We start from the raw sequence: 16,285 nt of genomic DNA, 5'->3' as shown, positions 1-16,285 counted from the left end.
AATAGAAATAACTGAAATAACTTTTACAGGAACACCCCATCCTTCTCCTGTTGTGTGATTCTTATGAATATTGGACAGGACAGGTGATATTTTGTCAAGAGATAAGGCTCATTTGCAAAAAGAAATTAGAATAGAAGACAAAGAGCTCTTACAACAAGTCTTGTTAGTGACATTTTCCTGCTCTATCACCTAGCAGAGTTCCCAGTAAGGTGCTGTGCTGGTTTCAGACAGTAGGGCTGGAATTACCATGGGAAGAGCTCAGGGCCAGCCCTGTAGCTTGGGTGTGCAGGGCTACACCATAAACCTGCTGTAGTAAAAGAGCAGCAAGGAGGAAGTGCTGTTAGTGCTCCTGGTGTGGTTTTGGTGTAGACATGGTGACTTGTATTGGCCCATGTCAGCATCAAATGGGGAGGAAACAAATTTATCTGTCACATTCCAGTATCATCTGGCTGCACAGCAAACCATGTTCTCCAGACTATTCTGTCACAGCATAACTTCCAACCCTGGTATGCACCTGGAGTTTTAAACTGATAATGTCACTCAGCTTTCATTAAATCTTCTGAATCCTGCTCAGTGTAAATGGACATTTCTTATCCTTCACCATCACTCAAACACAGCAACGTGAATTTTGTTTTATTTTCACCTGAAGAGGTATACAGTTGTCAAAGGACAGAACAAAGCCCATAAAGGGAAAACAAGAAAACAAAAAAACAAGTCAAAAACAAACAAAAAAGCAAAAACCAACCAAACAAAAAACCTTAACATAAACCCCCTCTCAAAACCAAACAAAAAAACCTCCAAACCAAAACTACAACAAGAAAACTAAACCCTTCCCCCACCCCCAAGAAACCAACCCACTTTGGAAATGCTGTACTTGATTACACTGCCCAGCCATGAAGAAAACTACATGGAAAGTAAGTTTCTTTCCCTTTAGTGCTAGAAGTCCCCCCTATTGGGAGTCCTAACAACAGAAGAATTATTGTGAAACCAGCTCATATAAGAACTTCTATTTTTAAGGGTTCAGAAGATAGAGTCTTGTCTCTTTTCTTAAAAAGTTAAAAAAGGGGGAAAATATTATTAGTTTTGTACTGACTAGCAACTGTCAGCTCAAGCATAAGTTCTCATTACTAGCTAATGTAACTTACTCTTTCAAAAAATAGTATAGCCATTTAATTTTTGGGTCTGTGAAAGTTGCATTGTTTTCTCAGGCATGTTTTTTATGGCAAGGAGGAAAGACTTTATGTATCTTGTGCTATGGAAATGTATGTTATTTCTTAGTCATGTTTAGACTAGACACATATCCCACATTAAAAATTTAATTCTCCCAACATTGGCATAAACAAATGTGGGAAATGTATTCTGGGTGATATAAGGAGATACTCTTTTCAGGATTATTCCCTTAAGAAGCTGATGTGTGTTGCATGAGACAGAAGAGGGTGTATGAAATAACTCATTTTCAGAGTTTGAAGGTTTAAAAATAAAATTACCTGGGTATCTACAGGCTTCATGAAAAAAGACAAGCCTTGTAAAGTGACAAAGTTTCAGCAGAGTGACTCTGTTACTTTAAAGAGCTCAGTGAAGTGCAATGAACTGACTTCACAATAAATAGAGTTTGTAAATTGTAACCTGACAAATGCACTTATAGAAGGTAGAGGAAAATTTAAATATCACCTAATGAAATAATGCCTATGTTACATATCTAATATGTATGAAAGCAATAGTCCAACATTTACAATTTTTTAGGTAATGACATCTAATTAGGGGAAAAACTGGCATTCTCTTTATCTTCCCTTGCTCCAAGAGTGTTAAACAAGCAGCTTGTTTAATGCTGAGACAAAGCAGCTAAAATAAATTACAGAAGATGAGCATATCTTTGGCTGGATAGGACTTGGATTTTGAATGAGCATATCTTGAATAGCTGATACACATCGTGGGAGTACAAGAATTAATAACCACAATTTTAGACAAAGAATCTTCCATTAGATCAATCCCTCTATTATGTAATGGGTCTTGATTGCTTTTTTCAATAGTTTATTCATTATACAGCAAAATTAATGCAGTCCAACCTGCATGTTGATTTAACTCACTGTAGGAGCAACAAGCAAGTTGCAGCAGTGATGGAGAGTTTCCTCCTCCTCTGCTGCCACCAGGTCTACCATGGTGCCAGGCATTTCCTACCAGATGGGAAACAACTAGGGATCTCACTGCTGTGTTTCTTCTTTTCCCCTCTCTCTGTGAGTGTGGCTGGTGATTTGCACACACTCCAGCAGGTTAAAATGGTGTGGCTGGGTACTTGCCTGCTCACTCACCAGCCCCTCTCGTGGCCGTGCCCCCTCTGTGGCAGCAAGTGAACTGTGGGTGTAGCTCCTGTCAGCCCACACAGCCAAAGCAAAGCTTCCTTTGGGCTGTGTGAACATGCTGTTCTGTAGGCTGAAGAGCTTCAGGAGCTGCTCTGAGTATGATGAGATGCTTCTGCTGGAAGATAACTTAGTCTGATAGCTCCTGAGTGGCTTGAAGCCTCCCAGCATTGTCTGAAATACTTCAGAAATAAGTTCTCCATCCTGTTGATACTCACAGGGATATCACAAACGTTGGTGACATTTGTTTAACAGTTTGACAGGTCTGGTGATCTGACTGGAAGAATTTGGTAGCACATATAAGTTTTCTGGCTTCATTTCTCCCATTTTACAAGACTGACATCCAAATATATTTTGTGTTGGCACAGCAATACATTACTTGAGAGCAAAGCTGCTCCCACTGAGACCATTAAAAATTCTGAGTTGTGGGGAATAACTCAGGAATGACATTTACTCCTTCAATAGTATGCTAAAGGAATTGTAATATGAGGATTGAAAATAACTTTCAAATAGTGAGAGAAATGGCTATGGAATTTCCTAGGTGTTTTTGGCCAGTGTTGCTGATTCTACATCTAGAAAAAATACTGATCTTGCAGATAGTTTAAGGAAATAAAATTTCAGTTTTAACAGCATAATATTTCAGAATAATTTCTGTAGGGCTTCCTTCACAATTTTTGTTTTCAAAATTAATTTTGACTATACAGAGACGGTATCTCTGATACGTTTTTGGAGCTATTTGTTTTACTCTGTTATGTGAAAATTGCTCATGAAGTGATCTGATAGCATCACATATAAGAGAAATGCAAAAACACTTCAAATGGGTAAACTATGTGTTGATGAAGAGTAAGAGGTAAAAATCAAATCTGGTGACAAATATTAGCCCACTCTCTTGTTTTGTGGTCTGGTTTCTTTTTATACCATTTGATCTGTGTCTGCTCTTCCAAATTATATTATTTTAATTAAGCAGAATGGTTCTGTCAGAAAGCAGAGGGTTCTTAGCCTGTCTCTCAATCCTCAGACCTAAAATAACGGAGGATAGCATGAGGACAGCAGGATGCTCTTCTAAAAACACCCTTATGAATGACTTTCCTTTAGTGAGATTTTTTAATAATGACTATATTACAGCACTAAGCATATGGAGATGTCTTAGTGAGAAATTTGCTCTTGTGAAGAAGTTTTGAACAAACATATTCAGTTTCAGGTCTTGTTGGCATGTAGTGAATCATCTGACTGGAGATAAGCTCCAGCCAGGGTGGGAAGTATGTAAAGATGACTTTTTTTTTTCTTTTACTCAATTGCTCTGGAGTCACACATCACAAGAAATCTCTAGACTAGTCCCTGTTTCTCTGAGGAAATTCAGTTTCCATATCTCATCTGATCACTGAACTAGGACCACCCTGAGAAACAGAGCAGGGAAGGAAGTTCCTCATCTCTTTTGTTATCTAAACCAGATATCATTATTTCAAACAGAGTAATTGAAGCTTTATTAAATGAAAAGAGGAGAGAACAGTTAGGCAACAAGTAGGATATGGACCTGGAAATTATGAGGAATTGTTACCTACATTGCAGGGCAGAGGAAAGCTTTTCCACACTCCCTCTGCAGAAGATGGTGTGATTGTCTTTGGCATGCCTGTGGGAAAACTGCTGTAGGCATCCAAGTTTGGATGAGGCTCATGGTGAGAAAACCAAACCTTCAAATGGAGGAGAAGGAGTGAGAACAGAAAAGTTTTCTTGGTCTTTTCTGTGGTTCCTGAGGATCCCTACCAACCCTTAGGAAGGCACTGAACAACAAACCCTGATTGAAAAAATACTGTAGCTTTTTCTCATGCTAGCAGAGAACTCCAGTTAAGTACTTTCTTTTTCTGGGTTGGTTCATTCAAACAGAATGTGTGTGTCTTTCCAGCATTATTTTCTAAAAGAGAGACTGAAGGCAAAACTTTTTGTTATACTGCTTGTTTTATGGATAGACAGAGTTAGGGTTACTAGACCTGCGCCTGCAGTGTGTCATTTTTGTGCCACACTCAGTTTCCAAGAGATTAAGGAGACTGCCAAGGACAAACAGAGCTATGTAAACACGATTTTGGCTTTTGCAATGCCCCCAAGAAAGATACAGAAAGGAGCCAAACAAGCCAAGGGTGATAATGGATTGCTTGTAACAACTTACACTTCCACTTATCAAGAGCACTCCAAACTAAGCTCTTGCCTGGAGCAGAGCTGCTGCTGGGAACAACTCCTGAATCCAGGAGCAGCTACTCAGAAACACCCCAGCCAGCCCCAGCCCAGCTCAACACAAACACAAACACAAACACAAACACAAACACAAACACAAACACAAACACATCCACACCCACACCCACATCCAGTTCATTAACCTACCCTAATAAAAACTAATACCTGGAAGTTAAGCTGTATTCCAGCTAGAGCTTAAGTATTGGTAGAACTTAAGAAGTCCTTTCAGTAATGAACTGGAATTTAGAAACCACAACCAAAGAGCAGGTAGCTCTCCCTCTCCTGCCATCTGCAGATCACATCCAGATGCTATCATCTGCTCTGTCTGAATGCAATTATTGGTCTTGATACAGAGACAGGAAGGATAAATCAAGTTTCCTGTAAATGGGATGTCTCATGGGGTGGTAGAAACCACAAGAGCAGTCCTGAGGCACACAGCTGCAGCCTCAGTGGCTGAGAGTCACTGGAATGACGTGCAACCGTGGGAGGAAACTGTGAGAAGCGTCTCCAGCCAGGTGTGATGATGGGCATGGTTATGTAAGGCTGCACAGCACAGAGACAGACACTCAAGCCCACAGACAGACTTGCTGAGAGAAATTTGGCAGCTGCCTCCGACTCCCTGGGTCAGAGTGCTGTACTTACACAGCTTCAGGAGTCAAGGGAGCACTTCTGGAAAGTACTCATGTACCTGGTGACTGGTGTCTCTAGAAATATCTTCAAATTCTCCTTATAGTGCAAAAAAATAGATAAAACTAATCTTGAATTCATATTGTTTATCACATGTAAATAGAGATTAGAAAGCCAATTTATGTAGCAGTAAGTGAAACTCCTTTTCTTATTATTCATACTCACTTGAAGACTAAATTTCACCCACAATCCCATGTACATTTTTAGAGGTGTGACAAGAAATGGTGGGCAAGGGGAGAAGAGGCTGGAAGTTTTTGCTGCCTGTACAGTTTAGAACCATTCTCCTCTCTTCACAAAGGGTTACAACCTGTGGATGCACACAGAGCAGAGCATGCATTTTAACTAGGAGGGGATAATTCTTGTCTCAGTACATTTGTATGTGTTTTTTAAAAATGCAAACTGCAGTGCATGCCTAAGAGATTAATCAAAAAGATGAAGTAATTTTAGTATCCATTCCGGACATGCTACATTGATCACAAATTTTTATTTACATTACAAAAAGAAATTGTCTGAGACCTGACTACAGGCAGTAAGAATTTCATATATTTGTTGCCAACAGTCTAATAAAAAGATCAAAATTGGTACTTTTTTTTTGATGTTGTTCCACACCAGTTTATTTCCTGAAGGCAGTACCTGGTTCATATACTCAATATTTTATATTTAAATCAATATTTTTTGTTCCACTTACATTTAAAATCAAATATTTGAAGACTTGACCTATTCTGACCAAAATGACTGCTTCAGATATCTCTATTAAAATACTAATGAAAATATAACATTTTATTATAACTATTACTTTTGTCTGCACTTTTGATTCTAATTAAAAACAGTAAATCTGTCAGAAAAATCTTATTGTATAACTCCAGAATCATCATAAAATGGGAACATTTCATACCTCAATTTTGTTTTCCAGAAATTCAGCTTTAAAATAGGAAATAAAATAGTTTTAAAACACATAATCATAAAGAATTGATGTTAGTCCCATTTTTAAATTTAATTAATAGTAGTTTTGTATATTAAAACACCCATGGGTTTTATTTGAAACTTCTTCCAATAAGTGTGTATATCCAAGAATGAATTGAGGCAAAGTGGAAAAAGCCCAATGTGTCCACAGTAGCCATATTCACTGAGGTTTTACATAATATTTTCAACAAAACTTTAAACAACTTCTCCTATGATGTTAGAGAAGAAAGGTGCTAGGAGGGATTAAACATCATAGTTGCTTCTCCTGCTACCTTATTTTGTTGCTGCTATGTATTGATCCTCTCTGACTCTGGAGATTTTTCAAAGCCAGAGGGGTAGATGTGGAGCAATACTTTCCAGAAATTTGACATAGAATCATAAAATCATAAAATTATTGTGGTTGGAAAAGAACTCCAAGATAATCAAGTCCAACATTTGACAGAACACCACCATGTAACCTAAACTACAGCACTAAATGCCACATCCAGTCATTTCTTGCATTTCTCCAGGGATGAGAGCCTTTTCCAATGCTAAATCACCCTTTCAGTGAAAAAATCCTTCCTGGGGACTTCAAGTGAGTTATATCTATTTTTGAGGCACATCCCACTTTTGAGGTGCATCCATTTATTGTGGCCTGGCCATTCAGACCACATCTCTTGAGTTTGGCTGCAAGGAATTTTGCATTCTCCACACAAGGAAGTCTGGCTTCAAGAGGAGAAATGGAAATTTCATCTTCCCTCCATTAATTTCTTCTGTTTCTTTTTGTCTTTAGTGCAGATCTCTTACTGTAGTGAGTGTTGTAACCTCGTAGTCTGATATAGAAGGGACTGGCGACATAGATTTTTGCTATAATTTTGAATGAAAGAGACTGTGATTCTCTGCTGTTGCTGTAAATCCAGGGAGGTTTAAGTACACTTATGATAGTAAAGACATCTGCTCACTGCTATATTTGAGCTATATTGAGGTTCTCCCACACATTGAACATGATGCTGAGGTATTTCCTCCCTCTGATTATTTATGTCTATGCATGGATTCCTACTGTGCCTCCAAACACATTGGACAACCCATACTCTGTCTCCAGCAGGTTTCAGTTTTTCATCAATCCTCTTTCTTAACTTTTGTTGGAGATAGATGGGGGAATCTGCCCTGGGAATGTAGACTTTCTGTTACAATGCAAGTAGAGACCCCAGTGATTTCCCTCAGAAAATTTAAGAGGTTTTCCAGAAGAGGACCACCCCACCAAGTAATTTGGGATTTGACCATCCAGATTGGAGGTGTGCCTGGAACCTTCTGCATATTCCTTTCCCCCTGAATCTGGGCTTTATTTCCACAGTAGGAAGGAGTGAGATGAGAGGGGAAGATTGTGATACACACCCAAGTCAAAAGGTCAATATGCACACCGAGACTGACTGCTAAAAGTCCAGCTAATATTAAGGCAAGGGAATGTTCTGCAGATAACACTGTATTGTTATCCTCAGTTTTAGCATGGGGTTTTACACAAGGTGTGTGGCTGGATATTGCTCCTATAGCAATCAATCCAGTATTTATACAGTTATAAACTAGTTATGAAACTTGTTCTCAGCAGCTGAAGAGAAGTCAAATTTTGTATCTTTGTGTTCTACCATATTCTTCCACATTTTTTTCAAAGCAGACAATTATCCAATGATCTAATCAGGTCATTCAAAGTGGAAGTTTCAGAGGCATTTAGGACCCACTGCCCAGGATACTGTAGGTCACTGGCACTGTGCTACTGTAAGGATGAAAAAGGTATAGAACCAGAATTTTTCCCTCTGATGTTCATCCACTGTGATCTTAGGGGCACCAAGTTTTCTCTTGAGGTATGGTTAAACTAAAGCCCTGTTGGTAGGGAAGCTGTACCCCAAACTGGTTTCAGTGTCTGCTAAGGGTTGTGCAGCTCTGTCCTCTCTGGGTTTTGGTGGTCAGCACATACCCACTATGAGGAACTTGACTGTGAAAATGCAGTAGTGAAATTGATGTGTTGAAGACTTTTTACTTCATAGGTTGGAAGAGAAGATCTGCTACAGTAAATTGGGTCCCAAATCCTCTTTGTGTTGTTGAACCTCCAAAAAGCTCTCTTCCCATCATTATTTTACATGGAGAAGACAACAAGACTGAAGACTGTTTATATTTCTTCTACTGCTGAGAATATAGGTATATCATACACTTCAAATCTCCACCATGCTGCTGGAATTCCTGAATGTAAATTGCAATCATTTCAATAATTAAACCACAGAATTATTAAACAACTTGAGAGATTCCAGCAGGAATATTGTAATTTTAATGCTTCAAGATAAAAAGCTCTCTTAAATAAGAATGTGAAATATCAAGATTTGTGCTCATTTATGCAAGATGTACAAGTCAAGAGTGTATGACAGTTTGAAAAGGAAAAAGCTGGACTTTATTTTGACCTTAATTTGTATTCAAAGTCTGGGCTTTTGGGCACACTGTACTGTGCTCAGCTTGTTTTGCTGGTTTTATTGCTGTTTTCATTATGCCAGTTTTTCTGCTGGTGCATTTTTTTTTTCTTAAGATTAGTTTTTTTTTTATTTGAAATTTTAATTTATTCTATTTATTTTTTATATATTTCTTGGAGAAAATTTAGAAAAATTTACAGGCTACCAATGTAATTATGAGGCTGGCAGTCAGGTTGCTCTGACTGGACATTTCTCTGTGTGTGTGTATTTTCTACACCAGGTTTAATGTTGGCTTTTCCAGAACAGTGTAACAACCAAGTAGAAAGTCACAGTGCACTTGGTGTGATCACACATGCTTAATCTTATCTTCCTCTTTTAATTTCCCTTTGGTGGAAGCTTTTCTATAAAGCTATTCATTGCTTTGCTATTCTTCCATTAATGTTCACACATAAAAGAGCATTATGAGAAAAAATCAGTGTTGGTCTAACCTTGTTTTTCTTTGTGTCAGGAACAAGACTGTAGTGTGAAGTCCAAAGAAGCACCAAAGATTCATGAAAGATTCATATTTGTCATGTTTTCACATGGTGTCTTTAACTGAGGAAAAGTGATGCTAATGCCAGAAGGAAAATATGCGTGTTGCATATGCTACTGGAAACTCTCAGCTGGTGAGGGGAATGGGTGACACAGCTCTATGTAAAACCCTGAAACTGAGTTTTCATTCAGTGTTTCACAAAGTTGGCTTTACACAGGAAGAATTGCTATGACTTCAACAAGAGTGGGGTGTAGACAGGCTGCAGAAAAGGTCAGACACTGGTCTGACAGCCAAAGAGAGGGTCCTGATCCTTTTTTATCCCCCATCATCCCTGGCCTTCCTTGCAGCTGCATGGCACAAGGGAAGTTCTCCATACAGAAGAGCAAGCACAGCCTGAGAAACGCTGGCTTTCTTCCAGGCTCTGTTCCATGGACAATGTGCAAGAAGTGCAGAAATTTAGGAAAGGCATTTTTCAGCCCCATGCAGCTTCATTCTTGCAGCTTTCCATCAACCTTTGCCTATTTTACACAGCATTAATTCTTGTGGCATGTCTGGTCTAAATGAAGTGCATAATAGCCCAAGGCAGTTGAAGAAAACTCCTTTGTGCAATAGAACTGCATTTGCTTCATTTGCCTTGAATGAAAAGCAGGGACTTCTGCAAATCAAGCATCCATTGTTTTTGTCTCTGCTACACAATGACTCACAACAACAATTTCATTAGGTATTATATTGAAAGGTTTTAATTTCTCCAAATGGAGGTCCATTTCTATTCTTTCTTTCCCATTACTTTTATGTTAACACTGTAAAGAGTTCAACATGGGATCTTTCACTGAAAATGCATAAAAAATAAGGAAATAGTGTGAATTATATAATTTCTTCTCAATGCTCTCTTTTGCCTATTATGTTGCAGGACATAAAAGCACTGAAGAGCTATTTTGTTTTTGTATCTGCCTGAAAAAGAAGGGATGGAGATACAGATGCATCTCATTTTCTGTTATTGTAGAGGCATTAAATCAACCAATTTCTCTCATTTTGCCTTTTCCCAGAAAGGACTGATCCTTCCTCTCCATTATCAGAGAGGAAGCCTTCCCTGTGAAGCTGCATGAACCTCCCATGTATCTCCAATTATACTAGCTCCACATCTTCCTGCTGAGCTGGCTCTTCCCTGAAACATTTTCCCTTTACTCTGTCCTCAGATGCTTTTCTTTTTTCTTAAATGTAGTGAATTTTTAGGGGAGTTTGGAGGAACATGTCACAAGGCAGAGCAGGCACAGCTCCAGGAGGCCCCCAGGAAGCCCCTCTCCTCCTGGCACAGTCTCTCCTGTGTTTCTCCTAGCAAGGTACTCACCCGTGGCTGCTGTGTCTGAGCACTGCTGCTCTCGCTGCTTCCAGGCTTGATTTTAATTGCACAGCTCCAGCAACTCTCCAAAGGGCTACTCAGTGGAGCTGCTCTCAACCTGACTGACAGGAGATGTGCTGTGTTTGGCTCAGCTGGAAGTGGTTTTTTCCATGTCTTTTAAGGCACTTTCACAAGGCTCATGGCTTGTTCATTAGAAGAGCGTTATGGCTCATAGGCACAGTTAATTAGTACTTATGAATAAAAGAAAAGAAAGATGTAAAATTAGAGCAGCAAGAACAACAAAAACAAAATTTAAAAAACCCCAAAGAAGGTCTATTGGAGCAAGGCACTCAAAAATTAATAAAAAATATATTGATGTAGATTTGACTGTGATTTTTAATTCCCATTCTAACATCAAACAAATACACATTGGCATGTGAACTGGCACGCACAGATAAGAGTGTGCATGTCTGTCTGTCAGACAGGTCATTCTCTGGTGCCAAACAGAAGAGTACTTCAGCAGGGAGAGCAGGGTGACTGCGCATGGCTGTCACTGATGCTATCAAGAAACTTCTAAAACCCAGCTGAGGAAGGACCACTAGCTTCATTTTACTTTGCTACCTATGGCTGCAACTCAGCTAGATGTTTCTGAACAACTGTATTATCAAAAACTTAAAAAGCATGAACCGTGAAGCAGAGAGGCTGCCCTCTTGATGGTTAATGCAGGCACCAAAAATCTTCCTGGAAAAAAAGCCAGTGTTTCAAACAACCCATACATGTTTGCAAGATAAATACATTCTGAGTGTGGCTGCTAGAAGGTAAGAAATTTGGTGAAGCATGTAATTAAAGATTATACCACCATAAAAAAAATACACAAATGGACTGAATAAAGCTAAGTATCACTTTGGGCATTACTGGCAATTTGAGCCTTTTGAGTCTTGCTGGTAGTTTGTTGAGTAAGGAAGGAGGGGACTCAAGATTCTCATTTTTAGCATTAGATAGAAGAGGAAAAAGCAACCATGATCCTATATGACAAGTCAGATGACCCAGGACTAGGTGATAGGAGACAAATGCCAGGGACTGAAATAATTGAAGAGCCAAAGGTTTTCTTTGCTGCCAGAAATAATTCAGTGAAGATAAAGGCCTTGTGGTCTCTTTCCCTCACAGCATTTCCTTTTTCCCAAGCTGGGTCAGATTCAGACCTTGCCAAATAAATTAAACTAAATGTAGTTCATAGCTTTCCCTTCACAAAATTCACTTCATAAATAGTCCATGGATTTTCTGGAATTATTATGCCAGCTGTATAATTAGGAAGGAAAATGGGTATTTCCAGTAAATTTCATGAAATACAATCTTCAATGAGTAGCCCTTAGCTGTAACACAAGCCCAAAAGTTGCTCTAAGGTTTTTCCTTCTAATTCTCAATTTCCATCTGGATCCTGAATCCTCCTCCACTGAGAAGGTTCAGTGTACCTCCCTTTTCCCCGAGTCTCCTGCAAATCCAGAGCTGCCTTCTTCATCGGAAGAAAACATTTTTACCTTCTCTTACCAGTGAGAAGAATCTCACCTCTACAGTTGGGCAACAGTATTGTAATTATCTCTGAAAGCCTCACCTGAGTTGGTCAGAACATGATGCTAATAACACAGGGTCACCAACCCCCATATGGGCCATCTGCTTAAGAGCTGACTTCATGATCCCTCTGTGTCCCTCCCAACTCAGACTATTCTGTGATTCTGTGACAAATTTCACAGGTGACAACCTGCTTCTAATGCAGCAGTGATGGCACACAAGCACAGTTATGGTGACAAAAAAATCCAAATCTTGAACTTAGAGGAACTGATTTCCTGGTAGGAAGTTGCTTGAGACGTGAGGCAATGCACAGAAGTGGGACAATTCTCAACATGAGGCAATTCCCTAAAATCATGGAATATAATGGTGGGTGGCTTGGTCTCATCACCCACTTCATTTTCTGGTTTTCCTTCTTTTCCCAAGGACTGATTAGTCCAAGTGTGCCTGTGGCCTGTAACAAAACTGTAAAACTGGATGTAGCACTGCTCCCATAGGCTCCATAATGCAGCTGGTTTTTTTTCAGAGTTTTACAGGCACATGGACATTTAACCATCACATGTCAGATGCTCATGAGTTTGGAAATATCTTGTTAAGTTTTGAAATTGTCAGTGTGCATTACTGTATGTGGGGGAATCTTGTACCCAAGGATACTGAATACACTGAGGTGCCCAAAAATACTCTTTGGTCTATTATTCTGATTTAATTCCACCAATTCAAAACAACCTCCTTGCTCTGACAAACTCGTATTGTATTCAGTCAGGAACTGGCAATGACAGAGAGAGCACAGGCAGGCTGAAGGATGGCAAATTATCAGCACAGGGCATCAGCAGGGGAAAGTAATGAAGATTAGAACAAACTCTGTTTTATGCACTAGGCAACTGGGAATGATAAACAAACTTCCTTTATCAACCCTTTTAAACCTGAGATCTGAAGATGAAGAGCCATATATTGTAACTCCAGGTAGCTGAACAGGAACAAACAAGCCCCCTCATCAGCCTCTGAGTACAGCACCTGATCCCTGTGATATTTTGAATTAGCATTGCTGCAGTTAGAGGAAGGAGCCTCATGAAAGGAGCTGAGACTGGAGCTCTGGCTGTGTGGTACCATGGCTTCCCATTTCTACCAGCACAAACCAGGTAGGATTTCAGTCAAAGCTTGGCTGTTTCATATGCAGCATGTGGGCATTCTTACTGAGCCAAATTTCTTTGTGTTTGAAGCAGCAGAGCTGTCCTGATAAAGTCCAGTAATGGGAGCACTGGCTGCAGGAATTGGTCCTCAGTACAGCTGGCTTCACACTAACCCAGTATGTGACAGGCACAAGCACAAAAGGACAAAGACTAGGACAAAAGGTAATTCTGAGAGGAAAGCTAGAGGAAGTTACTAAAAAAGGGTTAGCAGAATTTGTTCTCCTGTTCATAGCTTCTGCTAATCCTATGTTAAAAACATTAATCAACTTAGATTTTACTGACGTAGAGAGAAATGTTGAGACTGAAATTCTGAAAGCTTGAAAAAATATGCTGATCTTGAGTCTTGTAAAAGGGAAATTCACTTCTCATTCAGCTGCCAGTCACTGAGCTCTTGGATTACGTGGGGCACTACATCTGCACCCCAGATGATGTGATGTGCCAGGTGATGCACCTGCCTCCATGACAGCTCAGAGAGATGTCCATCATCTTGCCCTCTCAGCTCAGGGGAGTGTGCTGTATAATGTTTCCACCCATCTTTTGAGAAAAACACATACACTTTCACTTAAATACTGCATTTAGTATGATGTAACCCTGTAATAACATGGCTAATTTTCACAACCTCCAGAACCCCATCACTAAAACCAAAGAAATCTGAACACAGAATTGGACTCCTCAAGGCTCACAAGCCACATGGTGTTACACACAAGCTCCACTGTACAGCAGTAACTAATTACTTTTTACTTCAAACATCTGAACTTCAAGCTATTTTAGAAAGAGTTAGCAGCTTTTTCACTTTCCAAAGAAGGCTCTGGAGTACATTTTTCTCAAGTCAGCAGGGTGTTACTGATTCTTCCAAAAGTGATAGTAATTCATTATAAACCACACTCTTTTTCAGCACTGTAGATCATCCTCTGGTAGAAGGCCCCAGAAATGTGTCAGGGGCCACTTCAAGGGTCTAACAGGAGAGGGAAGGCAGTGAAGACTAAAATGTTTTGAACAGAAAGGGCACAGTGAAAATAAAGACATTCAGAGAGGCAATCAGTACATAGTGACAGATGTAACAAGAAAGATCTGATACAAATGGTTTATGTGAAATGTTACAAAGAAAAAGTGACAGATGTGTAAAACCCATAAAACTACTATTTCAATCAGTCTGAACTGCATGCTTAAGAGAAGACAACAGTGAAAAACACACTTCCACCTTTTATCCCAAAAGCTGTACCTTCCTTAAGCCTAACCAGCAAAGAAATAAAGTCAGATCAATCACTAATGCAATTCCAGGTCATTTGGCAGACTTGCATGAAGACTGGATTCCAGCTTAGAAGATGTTTCTTAGAGGCCAGGCTAGTTTCCTTCTCTCAAGGATAATCACTAACAAAGGGTTTTGTAGGGCAATAGTGTCCTCTGAATAACACAACCCTTAGAAATACACCTTAAGGAAGTTAAAAAAGCATCATGCAAAAATAGCAAAGATAGAATGCAACTCAAAACACTAATTGCTTTCTAAGAAATGGGAAAGAGTGGCTTGACAGATGCTCCAAAAGAAAAGCTACAAGGTGAATCTCACCTGTGGAGAAGAGAGAGTCAATAAATGTGCAGCCCTATGCTATTATTAAGGTCCTTTTTGCTATTCCTAGAAAAGCACTGATTTATTGAAAACAAATAAAACCTAGTGGCAGAAAAGACTGGCACAGACTCCTCACCTCACAGCTGCACCTACATGGGACACAGGTGAAGGAGAGAAAAGAGGATGTATATTTAATGTCCCACACTCTTGGATTCTAATACTGACAGGAGGGCAATCTCAAGCTGCCTAGACACCACAGCACCTAAACACAACTTTAAAAGCTTCATTTCCTTCATCTTCTCTCTACTTCCTCTGTTGTAACATGGCTCCATGGCTCATTAAGGTTTCATGGGAGGAAAATGAAAGGGCACACCAGTCAGTAGTTACCAAATAATATCAAGATAACAAGCTCAAATTATGGCAATGGAAAGAAAGGATAGCAAATGTGAAAAGGGACCAAACTGAACAAAAAAGAGCTCTTCAATGATCTCAAAAGAGAAAAACAAGTAAGTAGTGGAAATGAAGACAGATTGTTTAATGATTATCAAGTAGCAGGAACAAGAAAACACAGAACTATGAGAGGAAAACAAGTAAGTAGTTGACTGGAGTAAGAAGAGACTGCACTGTTATGTGCACCAGCATTAAAAAAAAAAAAAAAAAAAAAAGCCATCAACAGTGGGAATGTTAGTCATGAAAGATGGAAGAAAACAACTGACAGCTGATGACACTGGTAATGAACTGTTCAGTATCTGTTTCCATTTTAGTATTCCCTAGTGATGGCACCTACAAGCAAATGTATTCATATCACTGACAAAGAAAGATCTCTGCTTAGTAAAGGAGAAGAATGAGCTAGAACCTAAGTTTCCTGAAACTGATGGTCACAGGTTCTCTGGATCCCAAGACTTATACCCTAAATATAAAAAACTGGCATGTTAACCTTATACTAATATTAAAGTTATTAAAATTATATACAAATTTATATAAATAAAACTATTTTAGAAGTAGCTTCAAAAGCAGCAGTAGTTGTTGATGTGAGAATTGGCAAGCTGAAATGTCTATTTTTAAATAAAATGACAAGGAAGAAGAAAAGCAGCAAGAACTTCTTGAGCAGTGTCACAACCATTAATTTTCAATCCTAAAAAGTCTTTTGGAATAAGTACTCAAACTATATTCATTTATGCTTTCCACAGTAACTGACACAACTATTGCCAAGTACAAGTTATGCTAAAACCATTTTTTCTGACAGTAGTGTAAATCAAGTGTCTCTATCTTGATGTGTGATTGTCAAGAGACATCCTTATAAGCAAGACAAACACAGCTCAGATTAAACGATTACTTTATGAATGCACAGCTACCCAGAGTTGCTGGAAAGCAAAATAAAAATAAAGCCACAGTCTACTGCCAAAAGGGAAAACTGTAA

The sequence above is a fragment of the Oenanthe melanoleuca genome, chromosome 1A (genome assembly GCF_029582105.1).
Source record: "Oenanthe melanoleuca isolate GR-GAL-2019-014 chromosome 1A, OMel1.0, whole genome shotgun sequence".
NCBI classification, from domain to species: domain Eukaryota; kingdom Metazoa; phylum Chordata; class Aves; order Passeriformes; family Muscicapidae; genus Oenanthe; species Oenanthe melanoleuca.
This window is presented reverse-complemented; position numbering follows the sequence as displayed.